At 40.2% G+C, this 26402-nt stretch overlaps 1 long non-coding RNA gene across 2 annotated transcripts in view; it reads right to left on the reverse strand.

Moving 5' to 3' along the window:
- LOC128313023 (uncharacterized) overlaps positions 1-25834 on the reverse strand; it is a 40784-nt gene extending 14950 nt beyond the window's left edge. The window contains exons 1-2 of one of the 2 annotated variants that reach the window (XR_008293128.1): positions 25731-25834; positions 24189-24238 (exon numbers count right to left, since the gene is read on the reverse strand). This is a non-coding gene — a long non-coding RNA (uncharacterized LOC128313023). Of the gene's footprint in view, positions 1-24188; positions 24239-25090 lie in introns of both variants that reach the window. The other variant, XR_008293129.1, reaches the window with a different exon arrangement.
- Between the last annotated feature and the right edge of the window lie 568 nt (positions 25835-26402).

Genomic DNA, 26402 nt, shown 5'->3' on the forward strand with positions numbered 1-26402 from the left:
TTTAAAGATTACAATGTACATTTTAATTTACCACAATAGAATTCATAGGTCAATATGAGTCAATCTGGTAAGATGTAGAAACTTCAATAAACACATTCCTTTTCTCCTCATTTGTATTATGATTGTCATATATACTGCATCTAGATATGCTCGAAAACGAACCATACTGCGTTCTGCTTATGGCTTTATATAACCACAAGAGTAACTTCAGGCTACAAGAGACACAGGCCCTCTGGCTGCCTACCTTATCACTCCCACCACGCTTAGCATAGTCGTTGCCCACTATTCATAATCAAATGACACCCCTTCAACCTTGACAATAAAGCTGAATGTTTTCTTGGCCTGCCCGACTGCCAAATTCTGCAGGCAGATGGAGCTGGGCCCCTGTGTGGGGTGGAATGAGTACAGCCCTAGGCAAGGAATTACAGACTCTCACTGTTCTTGCTTGAAGTTCAGCACTGTGTCAAGCATGAAGGATCTGCTGATTGTTGCATGCTTTTGGCTCAGTTCCAGAAGTAGTTGCTTCTATCAGTTTTGTCCAGCTTCATAGTTGCCTTTGGAGAGAGGGTCTGCTGATCACCCTCACATACCCGTGTATGTGACTTCTGTAACCCCAACTAAACTCTAAGCTCTAGGAGGCAGCTCCACATTTTTTTCGTTACTTACGTACTCATTAAATAAGAAGAATTGCTTTTCCTTTTTGTATGTTGTCTTGAGATGGAAAGGACTTAAACACATTCTCGCAACCCTGGAGATGTTACTGCTTGGATATGTGATAGGGAAAATCACAAAATAAGCATTGCCAGCACTGTTCTCTTCTGAAAGACAAATGCCTGACAAGCTTCACTGACTAAGGTTGGACAAGGCCCGGGCAAAAAGAGTCCTGGATACCAATCTGGTGTTCCAGAATTCGCTCCCTTCAAAAGACAGGAAAAGAAAAGATAAATCCCCCTAAAATGGAATTTGGTTATTTTTTTATGGGAACTTCTGTACAGGAGGAAACATAGAAATATTTTTCTAAAGTATGTTGAAGAAAACTTTTCTAAGGCAATATTTAAGAAATGAGACTATAATTAAGTTTCTGTCATGTTTTATATTGAGATATGTCTGAGGCTTGGGAATGGGTTAGAGGGCCTTTTAAAAGTCCCTCCTAAGTATCTTCAAATCTTGATTTATGGATCCCTCTACCACATCTATATCCGTAGTGGTATCTTCTGAGTTAAAGCACGGAAGATTTATCAGTTTTCAACACACAAGAACCTCACACATTTATCTCTCCAGTGTCATGACAGTGGACTTTCACAAGGCCTAAAAGCTTGGCACAGACTTGAAATTGTGCTTTTATTTTTATACCTTTCCTATATTGAAAGACAAATAGTAGAGAGAAAAGTGAACTCTGTAAGAGAGGGAACACAGCTGATACCCAGAGTGGGCCACCCAGAATGCACCAGGATTAATGACAATTTGGCCTGACAGCATCCTGACCACAAGAGATGAAGTCACCCTAGAAAGTGTTTTGTAGAAGAAAATAAAATCAACAGAACGAGAAAGAGGAGAAAAAGCATGAAGTCTGAAATATACATTGCCCAAGTATTTTTCCCCATTAATTTTGGAAGCCCATGAGTGTTTCCAGGGAAATTTAATCTGCATGTTTCTGAGCCATTTACACTTAACTCACCACCATGTTGTTTTGTAAGAGCCATTTGTTGTCCAAGAAGCCTTCTGAACCTTGTTCATAAAGATTTTTATTAAAGTGATTGTTTTCTTTTTCCTTAAAATGAAATCATGCATTTCCAGATGGAAAGGAACATTGAAGTGAACCCTACATTTAAAACTTGTGAGGCACAAGACAGATCCGGTTTTGATCAAAGTGTATCCCCATACAGATTTCTAACCCAAGGTGTTTGGTTTTGGTAGCATCACAGTAAAGGGTTTAGTTGAAAAGACACAGGCTTATTACTCCTTGGGAGAGCCAAAGTGAACCCTCTTGCGTTTTTTTTTGTTTTTTTTTTTTTTTTAAAGCAAGGCTTTTAAGGAACTCAGCCAATCTACCAATCAACTCCTCTTTAGAATCCGTCCTGGATAAAGCTTGGACTTGAGTGCGTGAGGTGAGACACTGGAAATACTAGAAATAGTTCACGATCTGAAGGACTTTGTAGTCAAAGGGACTAAGCTGTTAAATGAGAGCAAAACTATCTCCGACCTCAGAGGATCACCACGAGGATTAAATGAGATAATTGTGTAAGGTGCTTAGCATAACTGGAGCATAGTAGTGAGACCTCAATACATTTTAGCTAAGAAACAACTATTATAATTTATCTTTATGAATGTTTACCTTGACAAACAGACTCTAAGACAAGCATCCCAAAACATTCATTAAGATAAAAAAGATCACTCTCCATAAATGCTCATTTATGTATTTGCTCATCTGCCAACTCCAAATAACCCTTGTGAGAATGAATGACTTGTGGGGCTCACGATATTTTTGCACTGTATTTTGAAGCCATTATTGAAGGTCTAGCTAGAAAACTACCATGAGAAAAGCCATTTTTGTATCAGGAGAATCAGGTTGAATCTGGCTCATAAACTGACTGATGTGTAATATATGTTGAAGGATTATATGAATTTAGGGCTATTTATACCAGTTAATCTTTAATGCCAATAAAGAGTATTTGAGGAGCTCTTTGTTAAATCAACTTCAGGATACTGATGTATTGTATGCTTCTTAGCATATCTGCGATGGCTAAGTTTAAGTATCCACTTGGCTGGAGAATGACTTAAATGATGTAATCAAACTCTAATCTAGGTGTTGCTGTGAAAGTATTGTGTAGATGTGGTTAACATCTACAATCAGTTGACTTTAGATAAAAAATATTACCTTCAAAACTGTGGGGTAAGTCTCAGTCAAGAGCAAAGAACACAAACTGAGGTTTCCTGGAGATGAAATTCTGCTTTAAGACATAAGCATTAACTCTTGCCCCAGTTCCCAGCCTTTTGACTTGCCCTATGGATTTCAGACTTGCCAGCCCCCACGTTCTGATACCATACCCATCCATCTTTAAACATGCTGATGACTACTCTATCAGAGTCAAGGCATAACCCAGAAAGTAATAGGCTGTTTTGCCTAGTAATTTCTGAAGCAACCTACATCGTTTCCCTTTTTCATCTGGACAAAGTTACGTTGTCTTTGCCGCCCATCTGTCACCCTTGTTGACTCAAGGGCATAGAGATGTGCCTACCCTAACTGTTGCACCATATGACCGGGCAGCACGTGATACAACATTTATTCAGTCAACAAATGTTTTTTGACTGCCTGCTCTGTGCCAGGTACTCATCCAGGCATGGTGGAATGAAGCTGTAAAAAAAGGCAAAAAAAAAAAAAATCCTTCCCTCCATGAAGCTTACATTCTCATAGTCATGGCAGAAGATAATGAATAAACAAAGAAGTAAAATGTATTATAGATATGATGGTGGTAAGTCCTTTGATGAAAAACAAGTCAGGAGAGGAGATAAGAGATGCTAGAGGGAGGTGTAATTTTAAATAGGTTGGCCAATGGAGTCTTCCTAAAACATATAGCCTTTGAGCAAAACCAATGCATCAATTGTGCATTGAATATTGCTAAATATTCTAATTAAAAATGACAGAAAATCCTGATTCAAAATGGCTGAAACAATGAGGAAAACTATTTTTCACATAACAAAACCAAGAAAAGCTAGCATTTGTTGAGGGCCCACTATGGGGCAGATGCTCTTGCAAGCACTCTACATATATTAATTCACTTAAGGCCCCCAATAGCTTTATAAGCCAAGTACGTTTTTATCCTTGTTACACAGATAGAGAGACCGAGGCTCAGAGAGAGTAAGAGTTTTCCAAAGGTTTCATAGACCAGCAAATGGCATAGCTCCGCAAGTTTGTCCCTAGCCAAGTTTCTTCCCTGGCTTGGACCCCAGCACACCAGAGGGAGGCAGGTGCCTGGTAGAAGGTATCAGGACTCTGTCTCCAACCTTTGGTGTCTCTCCTAGCTCAGATCTCCTCTCTGTGTTGCCTCATCCTTAGCTGTAGTGACACGGCTGAGCATGTCTGTGGGCCACACCAAAGACAAGGAAGAGAAGGCCAGTCTTTCCTGGGTCCCTCTTGGGCAAGAGGCAGTCTTCCCCAGGAGGCACCAGTACACTCCCCTTCACAGAGCACAAGCTCACCATGATCAACTGTTCTGAAACCAACCACTACTAAGGCAAATGGGATTAGCCAGGTTTAGGTCAAACTAATTCTTTTCAGGGTAGGAAGGGACACTGAGAGTTCAAACGCAAAGGCCACTCTAGTGAGGTCATGAGGACTGTGCTTATGGTACCTCCATCAGCTGAGGCCCAGAAGGGGAAGAGAGAATGTCAAGTCTTTCATAGCTGGAGTGCATGACTCCATCGTACTGCCCACCTTGGAGAAACTGAATGTTTGATCTATGTATCCTGTTAGTGGATCTCAGACATGAATCCAGGGGTAGACAGAGAATGTGGTTTTTCAGAAAAGGCCCCAACTCTGTTTGGGGGCACCTCCTGCAAATTCTGTTTTGAATCCTCAAGATTTCGATGCTGACCCGTTTTATAGTATCCTCTTCTAACTGACGTCACCAGAAGTGTTGATACCTACCAAGAAGGCTGTTTTGGTTTTTTGTTTACCTCATGGTCCCAAGTAGTTAAATTTCTGATCAGATCTTTTCCAAAGCTTTGAGTCTAACTAAATCAAGAGATGTTTGTCTGTATGCTAAAAGGGAGAGCAGAGAAAGGCCTTGGGCCCATCTCTGAAGCCAGACTCGAGTGCAAAAGCAGGAAGCATATAACTGGAAATTATTTTGAAATTTATCTAGAGATAATGCATGATGATTTCAACAATAACTGATGTTAGAGACGGTGCATGATAATGTTTATCTGTTCCAGTAGAAAGCCAACCAGTTAAAATGCCTAATCACCCACCCAATTTCATTTGATAGCAAACACTGTTAGGGAGATTTTTCATTATCAAACATGCTTGGGTTTTAGCCCTGTGCAGCACTTGCCTCCAATCAAACTTACTATCTCCCTTTCTCAGTTTGGCATGGGAGTATGAGTATTACAAATATCTATATTGTCCCAGCACCCTATAATGGTATTACAATGACAATTTTATTAGGCCCATAAAAATTTTGCAACTTCCCTGCAGCACACTGTAATTTCACCAACAGTTGTAAAAGGTCTTAAATTATATTTGTGCAAAATTGAGATGAATGGGTTTGAGCATTAATGCATTTCTCATTGTGTAATAGGGACTTTTTCTTCCCTCTGTCTTTGCCAAGTACAGAGAAAATGCTATCCCACTCAACTATTTGTCAACTCCCCTTAGAAACATTTAATACTAATAAAATTTATGGATTCAGTTTCCAAAGGATACTGCCAGCAGACTTCACGATTACTACATCAGTACTTAAATACAGCCATTGTTCACCTTATAAAAATCTATATGCAGCCTGACAGGTATAAAATGTAGCTTTGTATGCTGAGTCAGCATCAGAGAGTTTTTTGGTTGAAGCAGAGTTCATGAAATAAAAGTAAATGTGTTCTCAAGTCAGTGAGGAAAGATTGATCTGAAAACATTCCCCCAATAAATATGAAACTGACAGACTATGATACTTATGCCCCTTCTCAACAGAAAAAAAAAATCATAATAAAGTATGATTCCATTGACTCCATAGGTAGGAAATAGGTTCCTTAATTTTAAAGGTTTTATGTATGCTCACGCATAAATGTAAGTATGAGCACGTGAATTACAAATTTTAAGTAAAGTGCTGCTACCTTTCAGATAGGAAGATTGTGCTGACAGGCCCTTTGGTTTGCATTTCTAGAAGCTGTAACGGCTTTGCATCTATGCCTACCCTCATGCATGCTGTCCTTCGCGGGGCCTGACTCTTCAAGCCACAACTAATTGTTCCCTCCCAAACCCTCCACATGTATCACTTTCTAATTTGTACCATAGTTATTCATGGACAAGTTTTCTCATTCCTACAGGATATGATCTCCTTATTTTATGCATCTTTTATCTTTAGCCGAGCCACGTTGACTTGCAGATAATAGGTGTTTATCATGTACTTGCTGAATTAACAAACGGAAAAAAAACGAATGAATGAGGTGTCTACCGTACAAGCTCTGCAATCTGTAACCTGTAAACTAACCAGTTCATGAAAGTAAGGAATTTACAACTGTGAGGTCACCATATACGTGTGTAGGTGTGTGTGTGTGTGTGTGTGTGTGTGTATCAGTGTGTGTTAAGCTAAGGGGTGAGGACACCGAGGAGGAGAAGACAGTGGGCCCTCAGCAAGTGTGTGTACCCCTGGAGATACATGCTTTCCAAGGCACCACTGGCATGGATAATGCTAAGAGCATTTAGTTTCTCATCCTCAACTTCCATATCTGTTCTTTTAAAAAGGCGTCTGCTTGAGGAAACGTCTGGAGTTGAGATTTCCAGTCAGTTCTCCCTCCCGCTGGTTGACAAAAGACAGACGTACTTCTGACACTGAACTTTATGATCCTGTGTTGTTCTGAGGTGTAGACCCCCCACCCCTTGCCTATCAAACAGACCATTAGAAATACTGGCATCTGTGGAGGCTTCTGTGTCCATCAAAGGCACCATAAACCAGTGAGAGGGCCTCTTGTATTTCCCTATCTTAAGCATACATTTATAAAAGCAAAATGTGGCATCGGCCACAAGGTATTATCAACCCATTTGAGATGTTCTGAATTTAGATATGTTTTAGAGTGGAAAAGCAAGGGGGATAGTTTTGTTCAGTGACCTTATCTTTTCCATTTCCCCACTCTTTTCAAAAAATGCATTGTTCCTATAATAAATATGATATAAATATAAGTGTAAATGTATTCATAAATGTAAGTCACATAAATATAAATCAGCTGTGCCCTTTTATACCCAGATGCAAACTCATAACAAGCCTCCATGCCTTACTTAGACATCTTAAAATAAGAATTCACGAGTGAATTCATGAGTGTCAAAAGTAAGTGAAAAGTAACTGAAAGTAAGTGAAAAGTAAGTGAATAAACACGTTTATCGGAATTGAAGTATGAAGTTAGGCTTTTCTCAGTTAATCTGATTTGGAGATTTGGGGTTATGTGGAAGATGGTTCTCACAAACTAATGAAACCACACACGCAGCTCCAAGGTCTTGATAAAAGTACATTTAAATTTGTGATGGGATAAAGTAATCTTACACAAAAATATTATATGGGATAAAAAAGGTATATTTGAGTTCACATGATGTTCATTCCTTCAACATCTTCTAAATATATTAGATTAAACAGGTGCCTCAAAGTGAAAGAGTACAGGTATAATTAATCATCTTTTTTGAATGGGGATGTGCTTCAAAAAAAACTGAGAGATTGGAAAAAGACCTAATTGAATTGCCATCTGATGAGTTATCAAAAATACTTTTTGATGACAGATCTCTTATGTGACTTTTAGCACTTAATTCAAAAGGAATTCATCCCCATCTAATTTATTGTGCGAACAAGACATCTCATGCTAGTCTATTAAAATGAAAAATAGAAGTAGAATTGATTCCAAACTTCATTTCAATCTGGCAATAAAGAGAACAATTGAAAATTAAATATTTCCTATCATTAGAAAAAGCACTGCCTATAAAATTTTGTATGACTGTATGAATAATAATTATGAATTGTCATATTATAAATAATTATAAAATTATGACAGAATCATGGGGGTTTTTTTTTGACTGGCTAAGCACAAATAATGACTGTGCTAATTGAATGAAGATGATTCAATCCAGTAGAAATTGTTTCCAACATGGGTCCTTAGGGTCACAGGCAATTTAAATTAAAAATTAAAATTAAACATTTAATTGTATAATGTTGCCAAGAAGAATTATAGGGTGCTCCACAAATGACTTCCAACCATGAAACTATTATGTAACTAGGATAAAATTCTGTGAGGGAAGTAGAACTGAAGATATAAGTTCAAGGGAAAAACAAGGAACAATGTAGAGATTCCAACTGTTATAACAGGGATTATTTATGTATTTTTAAGTAGATGATGGTAGAATCACATTGCTACTTTATGTAAAACCCCACTGGACATATTTGAAAGAGTGATGTAATCACTTGTATTAACTGTCAATACTGGCAACATACAAGAACTTTCCTTAGCCTCAAAAAGTTAAAAATAGAACTACCCTATGACCCAGTAATTATACTACTAGGTATTTACCCAAAGGATACAAAAATATAGATTCAAAGAGGTTCATGCACCTTGATGTTTATAGCAGCACTATCAACAATAGCCAAATTATGGAAAGAGCCCAAATGTCCATCGACTGATGAATTGCTAAAGAAGGTGTGGTGTGTGTATATATATATATATATATATATACCTATATATATATATAGGTATATATACATATATATACATATATATATATATTGGTATATATATATATGTATATATATTGGTATATATATATTGGTATATATATATATATATTGGAACATTACCCAGCCATCAAAAGGAATGAAATCTTGCCATTTGCAATGACATGGACAGAGCTACCGTGTATTATGCTAAGTGAAATAAGTCAGTCCAAGAAAGACAAATACCATATGATTTCACTCATATGTGGAATTTAAGAAACAAAACAGATGAATATATGACAGTGGGAAAAAAAAGAGGGAAACCAACCATAAGAGACTCTTTATGATACAGAACAAACTGAGGACTGATGGAGGGGTGCTGGGTAGGGGTGAGCTAGATGGGTGATGGGCACTAAGGAGGGCACTTGTTATGATGAGCACTGGGTGTTGTATGTAAGTGATGAATCACTAAATTCTACTCCTGAAACCAATACTGCACTGTATGTTAACTAACTAGAATTTAAATAAACATTTGAAAGAAAAAAAAAAGACATTTCCTTAGTATTGTTTAACTTATGCAAAATTTTAAGTGCCAGTATAAAAATAAGCAAAGAGGCATTTATTTCAATATTCTTTTTTAAAATGTAAGTTAAAAAGCTTGAAGTCCACTAATTTCAAGCCAGTCCCTATGCTCGGAAAATATCCCATCTAGTGGGAGAGCAAAAACACATAGACAAAAATCAGTTGACAATAAATAACACTCGGCAATCTAGCTTTCATTTCTTTTTTCTCCTGGGGGCTGAGAGTGCAAATCAGACAATGATGTCTGGTCAATCCATTCAAGAACACTTCCCCCAGCCGTCTCTGGGCTGGTCTTTATGCCAGATGCTGGGGATATAAAAGTTAACAAGACTAGGATGTTACCCTAATAGAGCTTCACAGGCTGATGGGTGAACTTTCAAGCATAAAACATACAGACCAGGAAACAGCCTAAGAATTTCAGCCATTTAGGGGCTCGTGGGTAGCTCAGTCAGTTAAGTCTCCAACTCTTGATTTCTTACGGTTTGTGAGTTTGAGCCCCACGTAGGGCTTTGGGCTGACAGCGCGGAGCCTGCTTGGGATTCTCTCTCCCTTTCTCTTTGCGTCTCCCCCACTTGCTCTCCCTCTCTCAAAACAAACAAATCAATCAAAACTAAAAAACAAAAAAAAAAAAAAAAAAGAATTTCAGCCATCTAAATGGACTTAAAAAAAATAAGCAAAGAGGCATTTATTTCAATATTCTTTTTTAAAATGTAAGTTAAAAAGTTTGAAGTCCACTAATTTCAAGCCAGTCCCTATGCTCAGAAAATATCCCATCTAGTGGGAAAGCAAAAACACATAGACAAAAATTAGTTGACAATAAATAACACTCGGCAATCTAGCTTTCACTTCTGATCTTTCTGGGCAATGTTGATCTTTGATGGGCAATGTTTCATCTCTTCAAAAGATGATAAAACTGGTTTCATGTGCCATGTTCACAGCAGCGTTTATGCACAATTGCCAAAACGTGCTAACCACCCTAATGTTCACCAACGAGTGAATGCATTCCCAAAAGGTGATATATACATACAATGGAATATTATCCAGCCTTAAAAAGGAATGAAATTTGATACATGCTAAAGACGCACTAAGCCAGATACAAAAGACAAAAACTGTCTAATCTCACTTATACAAGGTACCTAGAGTAGTCAGACTCCTACAGACAGAGAGCAGAGTAGTGGTTCTCGGGGTCCCGGGGGCAGGGGTAGAGGAGGAATGGGGAGTTAATGCTCTGTGGGTAAAGAGTTTCAGTTGCGGAAGATGAGCAAATTCTGGATGGCGATGAGGGTTGTACAACAGTCTGAATATACTTAATGCCACTGAACTGTATACTTAAATGGCTAAAATGGTAAATTTTATGTTATGTATATTTTACCATAATATAAAAGGATAGTATAAATGAATTAGTTAGCTGTTTCATGACACATTTCTTTTTTTTAAATTTTTTTAATGTTTATTTATTTTTGAGACAGAGAGAGACAGAGCACGAATGGGGGAGGGTCAGAGAGAGAGGGAGACACAGAATCTGAAGCAGGCTCCAGGCTCTGAGCTGTCAGCACAGAGCCCGACGCGGGGCTCAAACCCACGGACCGTGAGATCATGACCTGAGCGTCCGAAGTCGGACGCTTAACCGACTGAGCCACCCAGGTGCCCCAACACATTTCTTTCAAAATACATGCACTAAGCACCCCTACATTCAGGCACTGTGCTGCTCGAACACAAAGACCAAAAGATGACTCCCATCCTCGGGAGTCCCTTAATCTAGTCCTGTTTGAGTGTAAATCCAGATTCTGCAGCCAGGGAATATGAATTTTTAATACGGGAGCAAACAGATGAATCATGGCCCTGAATTAAGTAAACTTGAGCTGGGCTTCTGCAGCCCGAGTATTCATTTCAAGCAAATTAACCAAAACACTAATAAATGCATACCTTTTGGTCAGATGTCTCTACCCACATGCATCATTTTTTTAAGTAGAAATTAGTCTCACAGCTGGAATTTTCAAGAGCAACACCGACTTCTAAGCCTCGTGATACAACACAATAAGAAGTTGTCTTTAAAGTGGTCAATAATTGCGTTAAACCAACTTTCTTTAAAACTGTATGACGAATGTCCAGTCAAAAATAAAACATAAAAAATTTGCCCGTGTTTAACTCAAATCAAATGAACTGGAAAACTGCCAAGTCTTGCTTTGTTTTATGCTCTGTAGAGACAGGCTTAGTCCCTCAGTCCCTCATCTTTTCAACATTTGTGGAAAGTAGATCGCTCATGAGTATTATTCTCCCCACGTAGATGAGGGGAAAACAGTTCTGTTCTTTGGATAAAATGAAAATGTGGTAGTAAGAGACTCCCACCCAATTCCCTTCTTAAACAAAACAACAGCAACAACCAATGGGGGCAACAAATGTCACTGCAGGAAGCAACTTCAGAGATAATCAATTCTTTCAAATCCTAGATTGGGAAACAGAGGCTGAGGGAAAGTAATTAACATCTCTGAAGGACCAGAAAGGCAACAACACAGATGATTTTTTTTTTTAAGTTTATTTATTTATATTTAGAGAGAGAGGGAGAGAGATCACTAGTCAGGGAGAGCGAGAGAGAGGGGGAGAGAGAGAGAGAGAGAGAGAGAGAGAGAGAGAGAATCCCAAGCAGGCTCCCCACTGTCGGCATAGAGCCCAATGTGGGGCTCCAACTCATGAACTGTGAGATTATGACCTGAGCCAAAATCGAGTCGGACACTTAACCGACTGAGCCACCCAGGCACCCCCAGCACAGATGATTTGTTTAACCAGTCTCCTGGTACCCAGTTCTGTGCTTTAATAACTTTATCAGCGTGAATCTAAGAGGTAGAAAGTGGAAAGCTCATCCCAACCATTCTATTACTTAGAATCACATAGAGCAAAGCATATAAGTAATGACTGGTTTCCGTTGGTGGTCGATTGTGTTTATGACGTTTAGCATCAACACCAAGTCTGTGCTCAGAGTCTGGCTTGGCTGCTCCCACACCTACCAATTGCGATGAACTTGGTGAGGAAGATCAAGGGTGACAGCAACTAGCTGACCATCCCAGCATTTCAGAGGTCTTTCCCAGAGCGACACTCTCTCCTGACAGGAGGACATTGATCATCTGTGTGTCCCAATTACTGGGGGAACAGGGTAGTCAGCCATAATAAGCCTGTGATGTAAAGGCGAAGAGGAGGAGAAAGACAGGACAGAAAGGGCTGCCCAACACCCCCACAAATGTGCACATACTAGAGAAAGCTAATTTCCAGAATACACTGGGGAGACGGGACGGGATGTAGAGATTTTCTACATGCCCTCCCAACCTAAATCCCACTTGCAAAATGGAGTGTTGTAAAAATAGACTTCAGGATAATGGGGGCCTTGTAGTTGGGGGAACAGGAAGGTAGAGCTGACCAAATTTAGAAATAATAAAGACTTTCACAGTGAGGTTTTTCTATGTTTTCTGATTATCAATGACTACTCTGATTTTTTTTTCCGTCTCAATATTCTCTACAGTAAATCAGAAACCACATGACTCTTTTTTTCTCCTGCTATAATTTACAGAGAAGCAAGAAAAACAAATGATACTGACTCAGATTCCAAAGGACCCAATAGGATCAGATTTCCAGGCAATAGTTGTGAATAGCATTTATCCAGGCATATAATTTTGTTCAATATGTTACTGTGTGTGTGTGTGTGTGTGTGTGTGTGTGTGTGTGTGTGTGAGAGAGAGAGAGAGAGAGAGAGAGAGAGAGAGAGAGAAAGAGAGAACCAACAAACAGAGGATGGAAATAGGAGGCAAAGGGAATAATAACTTTAGTTATCTGAAGAGACATATTTTTTTATGCTATACCCAAATGCTATAAATCCCACTATGTTGACTCGGGGCTCAAGAAGGAGAAAAGGGTGAGAAAGCAAGAAAAGAAGGAAGACAGGAAGGGGGGGGGAAGAGGGAGAAAGAATAAAGAAAGAAAGAAACTAAGAGAAAGAAAAGAAGGGAAAAGCCTCACACTTGAGTGAAAAACTACCACTTACTTCAGAGAAAAACAAAGCGGAGGCCACATGTTGGGGAGTAAATGCGTTTCCACATGTGAACGCCAATATATTATTGACTTACCCTGAGTCATAAATATGACAATTTGCCTCATTTCATAGTGAGGTCAGCTCAGCCCAAATAAGCAGCTATCCTCTGCTTACTTAATGTTCCTAAATATGAGCTTTCCCCAAAGCTCTCCGCGCATATAATATAACACCATGTGCATATGCAGTGGGGAGGAGGGATCGGGGAGGTGACAGAAAGCAAGCTGTGAACACAAAGATACTTTTAAGCTGAATACTTGTACATGATATATAGAACAGAAGATCGTCCATCATGGTTATTGAAACTGTGACCAGCGAAGCTATAAACCTGACACGAAAGAAGAGAAAATATGACTTGTTAGGTTGAAAAAGCACCAAAGAGGGAATTATAAAAGGGAAAATTTCATGACAAATTAGTTTGTATTTTTTGTTTTCATTTCTGACACATGGAAGGAAATGCTATATGTTTGCTTAAGGAAGTGCAAATTTCTCCACTTCATCCATTTAAAATCTTCACCCTTAGGCCTTTGTACTGAAGCATAAAGTTTGGAGACCTTAAATAGTCATAATGCTTCCCTGAAGAATTTGGCCTCAGAAACATACTGCAATTCAGAAGGGCTAAAAAGGAAAACCATTTTACAGCAATTCTGGCGGGGGCTGCTTAGGACGACTCATAAGGAGCATCAATCCCTTCTCGTGGTTTCTTTACCATATTTGATGAAATATTAGATTCAATTGGAACAAGAGGCTGAAGGAAGAAGGCCATAAACTTGGGAACAGTGCTGTAAAGCACAAGCGTGCTAACGTGAAAGAAGTTTCAGACTTGGGGGCGAGGGGAGGAATGCCCAGCGGCTTGCTCATAGAACGGTCGTGGGTCATGCAGTGTGGGCTGGAAAGTTACAGACCCCGAGCGCCAGTCTGGTGCTTCGTACACATTCCCCTTCTGCAAACCACAATTGGGGGCTGATTGGTAACAAAGCCCCCGCTGTGGGGAGCAAGTTAAAGCGGAGCAAATAAAAGAAGAAAGCTCGAATTCAAGAGAAAGTCCTGATAATCCCCTATGTTACAACGTTTTGCAGTCCCCGTGTCAGGGGTGGGGACGTGGTGGGGAGAAGTAGAACATACAGGTAAGACAAGATGGTAAGAAGGAAACTCTCCCAAAGGCAATAAAATTACGATAACACTGTATCGGTGGGAAAATGGCACAACCTTTCAGTTACCACTTCCATTTAATTTTTAAAGATGTCAGTCTTCCTAAAGATCTGCCAGAAATGCATCGAATTCGAGAATCAGAATCAAAACCGTGACAAAACATCCTGACCTGCAAAATACTTCGAAAATTTAGCTGAGAGAATGCACAAGCAGAACTAGCTAGGAAAATTCTGAAATGGAAGATGAATGGGGAGAGGGGGATTACTTGCCCTAGCAGATACTAAAATTAATTATAAAATGACTATACCTAAACCAGCCTAATTTTAGGGCAGGAGTGAAACTGAGTATATAAACAGTACCAAGGATATATGCAAATTTAGTGCATACCACACATGGGGTTTCAAATCAGTGCAGAAAACAAAAAAGACAATGCATGCTTAAAATGATGTCAGAGCAATCTGCTAGCCACTTATAAAATAAACTGCTGCATCCCAGCTCATTCCTGATTCCAATATAAATTTGAAATGAAGCAAACATGTAAGTTTTTTAAAAATGCAAACATAAAAGCACTAGGAAAATACGGCTGAATACTTCCATACTTGTGTGATGGAGAAAACTGTTCCAAGCATGACAGAAAATTCAGAAACCGGAAAACATAACATAACTTTGCTGCATAAAAATAAGATAAAATACTGTGCAAAAGAGAAAACACAAAGTTAAAATACCAACCACAGACTGAGAAATACACACGAAGGTGACGTTTTGTATATTTATATTAGAAAATTATATTTGTAAAAATACATCAATGTGTTTAAGTTAATACGCCTAATATACAAAGAGCTCTCAGAAATCAATAAGGGACAATGCAAAAATGCAGGAAGAATGTGTAGAAGCAATTAGCAGAAGAAACACAAACAGTCACTATAATTTAAGAAAAATATTAAACCTCACTATTAATTAAACTCAAGGAAAATGGAGAGAGACATCGTTTTTTACCAATCTGATTAGCTATGATTTTTCACACAATTAAAGTATCATTGAGAATCTACTAGTAAATGCTTCTTTGTACCACTTCTCATCACCTTTACGGCTACCAACAAGTCCAAAAACTAGCCCTTCCAGCCTCCCGCAATAACCTGGAGATTTCACCTTTGCCCTGCTATAGGCAATTCTTATAAGAAGCATCATTGGAAAACATAAATCACATAAATTTAGGGACGTGGATACTGCCTGTGGGGGGTTGAATTCTGATGCCGCTTGAGCAATTCATCTAATTGTTCTGTGCTTCAGTTATGTCGTGTGTAAAATCGGGACGATAGCAATGGTATCTGATTCTTGCACTGAGTGGATTAAACGAGTTAATACATGGAACATTCTACAACAACATCTTGCATAGAGCCAACGCTACCAAGTACTAGTGATGAGGGAGGTGCTGCCCACTGCTGCTGATGTTAATGGAAATGGTGCCACCCCCCTGCAGGTTATGTTCCCATGGCATCACATCAGACTCAGGATAAAAATACAAGATGCTCGTCACAGCCTAGGGGGCTTTACTTCATTTGGCCCCTACCTATCTACAATCCAACCTCTGGGCCTCCTTCATTCAGCTGCAGGCGCCCTACCCAACACCTTATACACCCTTCCGTCTTTGTCTCCTTGTATTTACTTTTTTCTCACCTACACAATTCTTTGCCCAGACATGGCTCATCATCTCAGACCTCTGCTCATTAGAGCAGCGATTTCCCTGACCACTCAATCTGAAATAGTCCCTGCCTCCACACCCCCACCATGATGAATATTCTTATACATGATAGATTAAAGCATAAATTAATCATACTTTCCAGGGAGCAATTTCACTACATGGGCTGTAACTTAAAATGAGCATTCCTCTTCATCCAGTGATCTCGCTCTTAGGCAAGTATACTAAGGAAGTACTCCAACAAGTATGTGAAGATTTATACATGTTTTTCATCAAAGCAAGGTATATAATAAAGAAAAATTAGAAATGATCTAAAATCTTGTTGATAGGTGCATCGATTATCAATTTGCTGTGAAAGCAAACCACCTCAAAAGTTGGGGATGTTGGGGCGCCTGGGTGGCTCAGTAGCTAAGTGTCTGACTCTCCATTTCAGCTCAGATCATGATCTCATGATTCATGAGATCGAGCCCCGTGTCAGGCTCTGTGTTGACAGCACGGAGACTGCTTGGGATCTCTCTCTGTCTCTCTGTCTCTCTGTGTCTCTGCCCCTTTCCTGCTTGCACGTGCGCTCTGTCTCTCTCTCTTTCTCAAAATAAATAAATAAACATTAAGGAAAAAAAAGTTGGTGATGTCAATCATAACCATCTGTGAAGCTAGTGAGATATGGGCTGGCTATGGGGGCTGGGCTTAGCCAGCTGGTTCTTCTGGTCGGAGCTGACCTTACTCCTATGTCTGCAGTTAGCTGTCAGCTAGGCTTGTTCACGTGGCAATTTGACAGGATTCCTAGAGAACAAATAAAAGTATGCAAGGCCTCTTGAGACCTAGGGCCAGACCTTGCAAAATATCAGTTCTACTTTATTCTTTCAGCCAAAGCAAGCCACCAGGTGGGCCCAGATTCAAAAGATGGAACAATCGACCCTACCTCTTCATGGCAGAAGCAGCAAAATCACACAGCAAAGGAGCATGGGTATAGGGAGACATAGAAAATGGTGCCCGTTTTGCCAAAATAAGGAAATGGTTTCATTAATTATGGTAATTATTCCATTGGGCTTTTCTCCCTATTAAAACTGATGATGTTGAGCTCTATCAATTCATTTGGAAAGATGTTTATAGCATACTTACAAATGAAGTGTATTACAGAACTTCTGATTTACATGCTACATGCAAACACATTTATATCATAAAAGATATGGGAAAGGATGTTTTCCAAAGTGTTAACATTGCTTAGCTCTCAGTAACAGAATTTGTTCTTCCTTTCTTTCTTCCTTCCTTCCTTCCTTCCTTCCTTCCTTCCTTCCTTCCTTCCTTCCTTCCTTCCACCCTGGCATCTTTTCCTAGGGTAAGGTGAATAGACACTACACCTAATGCCTCATTCAACAGCAAGTTAGTCTAGACATTTTCTTATGTCAGCAGAAGAGCAAAAGCATTAGCAAAAACTTGCAGATGTAGTTCAATTCTATGCTTGCATCAAAACTACTGAAGCACGTTGCATGGCCAAATTCAGAATCAAGGAGCGGGGGAATAGTCCCCCCTTCTTGATGGGAGGAACTGCAAAGCCCCACTACAAAGGGTATGGATGGGAGGAGGATGAAGGAATTGGGGTCATGAATGCAATCAATTATCACAGGGATAGAGTGGTGATCTAGCTGGGAGGAGAGGGCTAGAGGATTTTGAGGATTTTGTCCTGAAGCTGTGCTTGCACGGCAAATATATTGTCTTTGCTTAGAAAAGTTATTTATTTAGGAATTGATTGGAGATGAATGGGGAATTATGAGGGAAAGTATCCCCAACTACCACAGTTTGACATCCATGTCTGCTCAGTGTTACTATAAAAATAAATGAGATAAATTTTAAAGGGTTTTGAAAATCTTGATGCTATGCACAAGTGAGCACTCTATGTTGATTTCTAATTGCCAGTAAATGTCTTCTGGGCTTCCTTTCTTTTCCTTTGAGTATTCAGGCAATGCAAAAAATCATTTCAATAATCAAGTGAGCCAAAGATGTTGGGTAGATAAATCTGTTGCTACAAAAACAAAGACAACATCACATAGTGTCTACCAAAGCCAAACATAAATTACCTTGGGGAAATTCACAACATTAGTATCTATAATTGAAATTTGGCTAGATTATTATCATTATTCCTTCTAAGACTTGCATTTTAAGTCTATCAAAAAGCTTGGTGATATTTAAAAGCCATAAATTGCATCAAACTATTGCTTTCATTAACATGAGTCTCTTCGCTTACAAGGATTCAAAAATGAGTCATTCTTCCTTGAAATGCCTCCAGTTGCTGTAGCAGCTGTAAACTGTAGGAGTTGATACTCCTTAATAGTGAGGTTAAAGAGTCACTGAGTCCCACCCTTTGGAAACTACTTTGGCTACAACTCTCATATGAAGTTCAAGGCCTTCATGATGAGGCCTAAAGCCTTTAATTAATCTATTTGCGTCTACAGCTCCTGTGGTCCCTGAGTACCCCACCACTGCATAGCAACAACCCCTTATATTTACTAGTCTCTTTCTCCGAGCAGCATTACGCATGTTTAGATGTTTTACCCAGAGTCCAGCTGTGGGGGGTGTGGGAGGGAAACTTAGCAAAAATCTCACCAGGGAAGTTTCTGCTGCCTAATAGGAAATATAGAGATTCTTTACAAAGCCCTCTTAAGATGTAAAAAGTCTCTCCCTTTCCCCCAAAGAATCATCTAGCCATCGACTGATTGTCTTTTCTGTTCATTTTCTGTCATTGATTAATTCAACAAATATTTACTGAGCACTTCCTCTGTACTAGACCTGGTGATAGGCACTGGCAGTAAAACCCATGCCATGGGTTGAAATAAAAGCCTAGGCAGACTTCTCAAACTAGTTCATCCATCTTATAACTCAACAAAATCCATCACATTCCCTCTTCCTGCCACACTTTTCCTTCAACTGTTGCAGAATATAATGAGTAAGGTGCTCCACTCTCCTATTCCTTGTATGAGTAGCCAAGGTGAGCTCTGGATGAGGCAATGGCAGAGGTATGCTGTGTCTCACATCTGTCCTTTGGATTTGCTTGTGTTTATTATAGTTGCCTTTTCAAGAAAGAAAGAAAGAAAGAAAGAAAGAAAGAAAGAAAGAAAGAAAGAAAGAAGAAGGAAGGAAGGGGAAAGGAAAGAAAGAAAGAGAGAGAGGGAGGAAGGGAGGGAGGAAGGAAGGAAAGAAGAAGAAAGGAAAGGAAAGGAAAGGGGAAGAAAGAAAGAAAGAAAGAAAGAAGAAAGGAAGGAAGGAAGGAAGGAAGGAAGGAAGGAGAAAGGAAAGGAAAGGAAAGGAAAGGAAAGGAAAGGAAAGGAAAGGAAAGGAAAGAAAAAGAAAGAAAGAAAGAAAGAAAGAAAGAAAGAAAGAAAGAAAGAAAGAAAGAAAGGGGGGAAGAAGGAAGGAAGGAAGGAAGGAAGGAAGGAAGGAAGGAAGGAAGGGAGAAAGAAAGAGAAAGAAAAGGGGAAAGAAGGTAAGGTAAATTGAACAGGCTAGACTTATTTGGTTTGAGATTATTTTAGACTAGCTAGCAAAGAATAAAAAGAGCTTCTCACATGGCCCAATATTTCAATTACAGTTTTGCCCTGGAGTTTTAGGGCTAAGTTCTAGGTAACGTAGCATTGCTTAATTTCCTTACTTGTCAATGTTCTAAGTTCATATTTTGCCTACAGACATTGTCTGAGATCTGGGGCAATTTGGGATGTTGTATAATTCCACCTATAAAAGGCTCTAATCTCACTGTCATCTCTAACACTACGAAAATAATCTCCTTGAACACACATACCCCCTTCATATGCCATCAGCACCTTTACCTAAAATGTCTTTATTCTACCCTTCACTACATTTGAATGAAAATGTAGCTGTACAATGTGAAACAGTAGTCTTTCCCCCCCATTTTCAAACATGTGATCCCATTTCCTTCTGGCTTCTGTTGATGTTTGTGAAAAGTCAGCTGCCAATCTAATTGTTCTACTTTTGTAGACAATCTTTCTTTTTTGTTGTAACTGCCTTAAAGATCTTCCCTGAAGTTTAACCACGACATTTGTGTGAGATTTGCTTTTGATTACCTTGTTTGGAAGATTGATGTCTTTTATTAGCTGGGAAACATCCTTGCCTTATCTTTTAGAACATTGCCTCTCCTGTACAGTGTTGAAATTTTTCATCTCATCCTTTAAATCTCTTCATTTGTAAATATATATATATTCTTTTTCTTTTCCAATTCCCATTTTTTTTTATCTGTGTGCTGCCTCTGGATAATTTCTTCACATCTGTCTTTTACTCATTCCTTCATCCATTATCTCTAATCTGCAGTATCATTAGCTACTATTTTTATGACTTTTTTTTTAAATTTCTACAAGTTTTACTTGGTTCTTTTTTAGAATCTATTTTGATAATTCTTTGTGTGTTTTTAATCCTTTCTCTTTAATGTCTTTCATCATCTAAGGCATATTTTCTTATCTCTTAAAGATAGTTTTGTTATTTTAGTGTCTCGGTGGCCTAATCCTTCTATGTTTCTTTACATGATTCTTGCTTATGGTGGATTGTGTTTTATAATTTTGGATTATGAGCTGATCTTCAACAGGTATTATTATGGAAATATTGTGTAGCCTAGATTAAGAGCTTGTCCCTCCCAAGAGGTACTTTACTTCTGCTAGTCAATCTGGGTATATTATCTGACCATGTTGATGTCTGGCTATCCCTGGGCCACACTGGTGGTACAAACATTGAACTATAATCCCACATGAGCACAAGTATCTGGTTTTTTTTAAAGGATACATTTTGGGATTTGTTGTGACTGTTGTGTGTGTTTATTCTCTTGTGAGCTTGCAAACCCAGGCCTTCCAACAACAGATGTTGGCGAGGATGCAGAGAGAGAGGATCTCTTTTGTACTGCTGGTGGGAATGCAAGCTGGTGTAGGCCACTCTGGAAAACAGGATGGAGGTTCCTCAAAAAATTAAAAATAGAACTACCCTACGACCCAGCAATTGTACTATTAGGTATTTATCCAAGAGATACAGGTGTGCTGTTTCAAAGGGACACATGCACCCCAATGTTTATAGCAGCACTATCAACAATAGCCAAAATATAGAAAGAGCCCAAATGTCCATTGATGGATGAATGGATAAAGAAGATGGGGTATATATACACAATGGAGTATTACTAGGCAATCAAAAATAATGAAATCTTGCCATTTGCAACTACGTGGATGGAACTAGAGGGTATTTTGCTGAGCGAAATTAGTCAGTCAGAGAAAGATAAATATTGTATGACTTCACTCATATGAGGACTTTAAGAGACAAAACAGATGAACATAAGGGAAAGGAAGCAAAAATAATATAAAAACAGGGAGGGGGACAAAACATAAGAGACTCCTAAATATGGAGAACAAACAGAGAGTTACTGGAGGGGTTGTGGGAGGCGGGATGGGCTTGGGTAAGGGGCATTAAGGAATCTACTCCTGAAATCATTGTTGCACTACATGCTAACTAATTTGGATGTAAATTTAAAAAAATAAAATTAAAAACAACAATAAAACCCAGGCCTTCAGATCTTGAAGATCAAACTCCTCTCCACAGCCAAGGTAACTAGAGTGACAGTCCACATGTTTACTATTTCTTTGTTAATTGTTTCCTTTTTTTCCCACAAAATTTCCTTTCTTTCTTGAAAACTTGACTATACATTTAATACCATGACTATTATATTTTAATCTGTATTTCTAGATGTTTCCAGAAAAGACGTTTCATTCCAAAGTTTATCCAAAATATGTCCAGAAACTACAGTTCTGCACCATTTTCCTGATGTGGTCAATTCAAACTATTACCCAAGGAGCCTGACATATGTCTGAATATTAACATAAAGCATTTACAAATGTGTATTAATGAGTGACTTTTTTATAGTTAGAGGCAATATTTGTGTTCAATCATGTGCCAGATAGGTGCTTACTACTACTTACTGACAAAATTAATTAATTAAAATGTTCTTACTTTTAAGTTTTTTGTCTATTATGGCAACTCTTTGTTTCTTTACACAAAGAATATCTTTTATCGCTATTGTTAATTTTAAACACGTTAATTTTAAACATGAGTGACTTCAAAGTAATGTTGGAGGGGTGCCTGGGTGACTCAGTCATTAAGCCTCCAAACCTTGATTTCAGCTCAGGTCATGTCTCATAGTTCGTGGGATTGAGCCCCACATTGGGATCTGTACTGACAGCATGAGGCCTGCTTGGGATTCTCTCTTTCCCTCTCTCTCTGCCCCTCCCCATGCTCATCTCTCTCTCTCTCTCTCTCTCTCTCTCTCTCTCTCTCTCTCAAATAAATAAACACTAAAAAAATAAAATAATAAAGTAATGTGGTGAATTCTACAAAGCATGAATGAAAATTCATTTTAGTAGTTTGCCTATAGTCACTCCTTCAAGAACAAAGACTTACTAACAAATTCCTGAGACGTACCTGGTTGCTGCAACAAAGACATTTGGAAATGAGGATCGTATTTCCAGTTTTTCACCTTAAAAATAAACCTTAAGGGGCGCCTGGGTGGCGCAGTCGGTTAAGCGTCCGACTTCAGCCAGGTCACGATCTCGCGGTCCGTGAGTTCAAGCCCCGCGTCAGGCTCTGGGCTGATGGCTCAGAGCCTGGAGCCTGTTTCCGATTCTGTGTCTCCCTCTCTCTCTGCCCCTCCCCCGTTCATGCTCTGTCTCTCTCTGTCTCAAAAATAAATAAATAAACGTTGAAAAAAAAATTAAAAAAATAAAATAAACCTTAAATACATCCTGAAGAGGGATTGATTTTCAAAGCCCACCATAAAACTTAGATTTAGAAATAAAGATTACTCATCTCTCCGGTAAAGTGAAGACACTAAAACAAGTTCTGTAGACTTGGTCCCTTATAGGCTGGAACCAAAAGGAAGCAATCAATAGTCAAATAAAATAAATATTTTTAAGGTTTTTTCTTTTATATTTATTTTTGAAAGACAGAGAGAGACAGAGCACAAGGCAGGGGTGGGGTGGGAGGGCAGAGAAAAAGGGAGACACAGAATCCAAAGCAGGCTCCAGACTCTGAGCTGTCAGCACAGAGCCCAACGCGGGGCTCAAACTCACAAACCATGAGATCATGACCTGAGCTGAAATCGGACGCTTAACCAATGTAGCCACCAAGCTGCCCTTAAAGTAAATATTTTAACATCTATGTTGTCTTTACAAAATGTAGGCCCATAACTTAGTCACTAGGCAAGCTACTGTTTAATTATTTCCTTGCTCTACATATGTCTAAAAATAGGGCCCTATGCTTCCAGCAGGGTGGTAAGCAGAATGACCGATGTTTCTACTTCCTGGGGTTGTGGCCCGGCACTTAGTTCACTGCTTCCTTGCCAACAGGATGCAAAAGGGCATAAGTTTCCCGCCAAACACGGATGCCAGGGAAACAGGGATGCCTTGCAGGCAAATGCCATAGTCCAAGTAGGAAATTTCATTCCTTGAGGGAGTACAAAAAGAGCCAAACGAAAAAGCCCAGAGAATAGTGTGTACATATGCAATGTTCAGCTTGCTGAACAACGTTGAGATTCAAGTTGCCATCTATTAAGATAATTTAACAGAGATCATCTATCTCAACTTCATGTCCAAAGTCAAAAAGCATGACGTCCTACTGCGAACTTACCATCTGAGTGAAATTAAGCAGGTCTCTCATACTGGTTTTTTTAACCCATAAAATGGGAATAATAAAAATACCAATCCCATAGGATTGTTATTACAGGTTTAGCAAGATCATGTCAAACAATTAACAATGTCTGACATTAATAAATACTCAAATATTTGCCCTGAGTATTATACCAAGAAGCATTTGAATACTTACTAATTTTTTGTGCCAAATACTTGGGGGATGTAAAACAAATCAGATCTGCTAGGAGCTTAGATTCTAACAGAAGAGATGAGAAGGCATGAAATTGTAAACTCCATTAAGCAAGGACTGAATGTGTCTTATTCACATTATGTCCCAAGTGCCCAGAAGAGTTCCTGGGGTATAATAGGTAGCTAATAAATATTTGCTGTATGCAAAGATAACTAACTCTTTTACTTCATAGAGAATGAGATGAATGTTAAAGGGGAAGAGGAGAAATACAAGAGAAAATGTAGGTAAGAATCAGGACCTTGAAGGCCAAAGAAAGCAATTATACACAGTTTCTCATCTATCAAAGGGTGATAATTATTACACTTGCCCTCCTTCCCTCACACAGGTTACTGTAAAGTTCAAGTAAGTATACACGTACCTGACCTCAGCAGGGGGAGGAGGCAGGTAACCAAAGGACAATGAATCAACCTGCAGAAAGTTAATGATAAGTGTTTACTTATGTTTACTATGTGCTAGAGACTAATACTGTTCTAAGCATTTCACCCATGTTAACTAATTTTACCTTTGCTACCACCTTGGGAGATAGGTATCATTATTCTCATCCTCATTTTTCAAAACAGGAAACTGGGACACAGAGAAGTTCAATTACATGCCCAAGGTCACACAGCTGGGAAGTCACAGAAGAAGGATTTAGTCCCTGGCAGAGTAGCTCCCGAACCTGCACGATGAAAGCAAAAAGGTGCCTCGGCTGCCAGCTACCGCAGCCAGAGGCTGGGACCCTCCTCTGTCATTTTACTTATCAGAGGACACTCTTGTGGTTGTTCTGATGTTTTGTGTTTCTTTGGTTTTTCAAATCAAGCCCTTCTGAACTCCATGCTCTGCATCTGTCTCTCTCTCTCCTCCGGCAGCCTTCTTCAACGCTTTGTACCACAAGCTTAATTTCATTATCTTGGCCGCTTCCTGGGAGGAGGAGGAAGGGGAAGAGTGGGCTATAAATATCCCTTCCTGAGTGCCCCCCGAAGTGGGACCACCTGCCGGCCTGGGTGAGGTGGCCCAGCAGAGCCTGGCTGCGGAGAGAAGTTTGCGTCCCATCTTTCAACAGAGGTTTTCAGGACCTCCTGAGGGCTCGCTGCTGCGAACTGGGGGGAAAGTAAACAACGCGTAAGGAATGGTGGCATTGCAGGGTTTTATCATCTCCCTGCTTAATTATATCAGTGAGAACTCGAAAGCAAGTGGTGGGCAGATAAAGCATCCTGAGGAAGCCCGGGCTCGAGGGTTTTCTGGGCCCGCAAACTACACAGCACTTTCTGAGGCCCTCACCCTCAGGCTTTTCTTAGGAACATCCTATCCCCACATCTTTCCCCACATCTCTGGGTATGGAAAGACACAGAACACGTGTTCTTACGACCAAGGCACGCGGGGGAACAGCACCAGTGGGGCGCAGCGTCCCGTTCCACGGGATGAACAGAAACACGTTCCGCAGGTGTGGAAGCCCGTCCACATGGTAAACGACAAGTTACCCACGGTCAGAGAGTAAATCAGTGATTAAACTTGGTTTTCAGACGCCGTCCTCGGTGCTCTTGAACCCGCAGCTGCGTAAGGTGGGCGCAGCGATGGGCCAGCCAGCTCTTCTAAGGATCTACTCGCCCTGGACCGACCGTTCCGGAGGTCAGCTCTGGGGCAGAGCTGAGTTAGCAGAGGGCTGTTTCTGCTGTTGCCAAACAGCACGATTTCTCTCCCAACACCCGCACGAAATCGCGGGTGCGCGGCACACGCACGCACAGACGACCGAAAGGAATTTTTATTTTCTCCCATCCCAATCCAGAGTCAGAAACAGCTGCCAAATGAGTCCCTCCGACAGCACCTCCTACACAATGAGACGCCGGAGCTGCAAACCGTGCTCTGCGGGCGTTTTAATTGTGAATCCAGATGCTCTATCCGTTCGGTTCTCGGCACTGACCTTTCACTTGAGAGTCCATTTGTCAGTCTGCTCCATGTGTCTGAAGAAATCATCAAAGCCGCCCCGCCGAGGAGCTCCCCATAGGTTTCGCTCGGTGTGGCTGCTACATAGCTACACAACAGGGGTGGGGTGGGGGGGGGGGGAAGCGGGGGTGGGGAGACAGGGAGGGTTGGCAGCTCCCCTCCCCTCAGGACTGGCTGGGTGCATTCTGTTCCTCAGGGGAGACTGAACCACCAGGGGGTGGACCCTGAGTGTGTTCGGGGAGGGAAGGAGGAAGCAGAGGCAAGGAGCAGCCTTCTCGCCGCCATTCCCTTGCCCAACAAGACCCTCCAGTGAAATGAGAGCAAAGACCCTCTAGAGGCTTGTCCGCTTTGCAGTCTGAGTTTCAATTTTCTGCCGACACAGCCAAGGGCTCAAGTCGGGAGAGAGATGTTCTTTTGCACAGAGGGCCAGGGAGATAGGGATCATCAGAGACCACTAGAGAGGCAAAAGGGGCGGACCCTAAATGAGGGAATGCACATTGGAACTATTCTCTGTTTACTAGAAAGAACTAGACAGGGCCAGTCGCCATAGCATCCCTCCGCCATCCCGGATTACCGCGAGCTCCCGGTTCTATTTCCAGTGCACCCACAGGAGTAGCACACTATCTACAGATCTTGTTCTTATACCACC

This window comes from Acinonyx jubatus, chromosome E4, assembly GCF_027475565.1.
Source record: "Acinonyx jubatus isolate Ajub_Pintada_27869175 chromosome E4, VMU_Ajub_asm_v1.0, whole genome shotgun sequence".
Classification (NCBI taxonomy): domain Eukaryota; kingdom Metazoa; phylum Chordata; class Mammalia; order Carnivora; family Felidae; genus Acinonyx; species Acinonyx jubatus.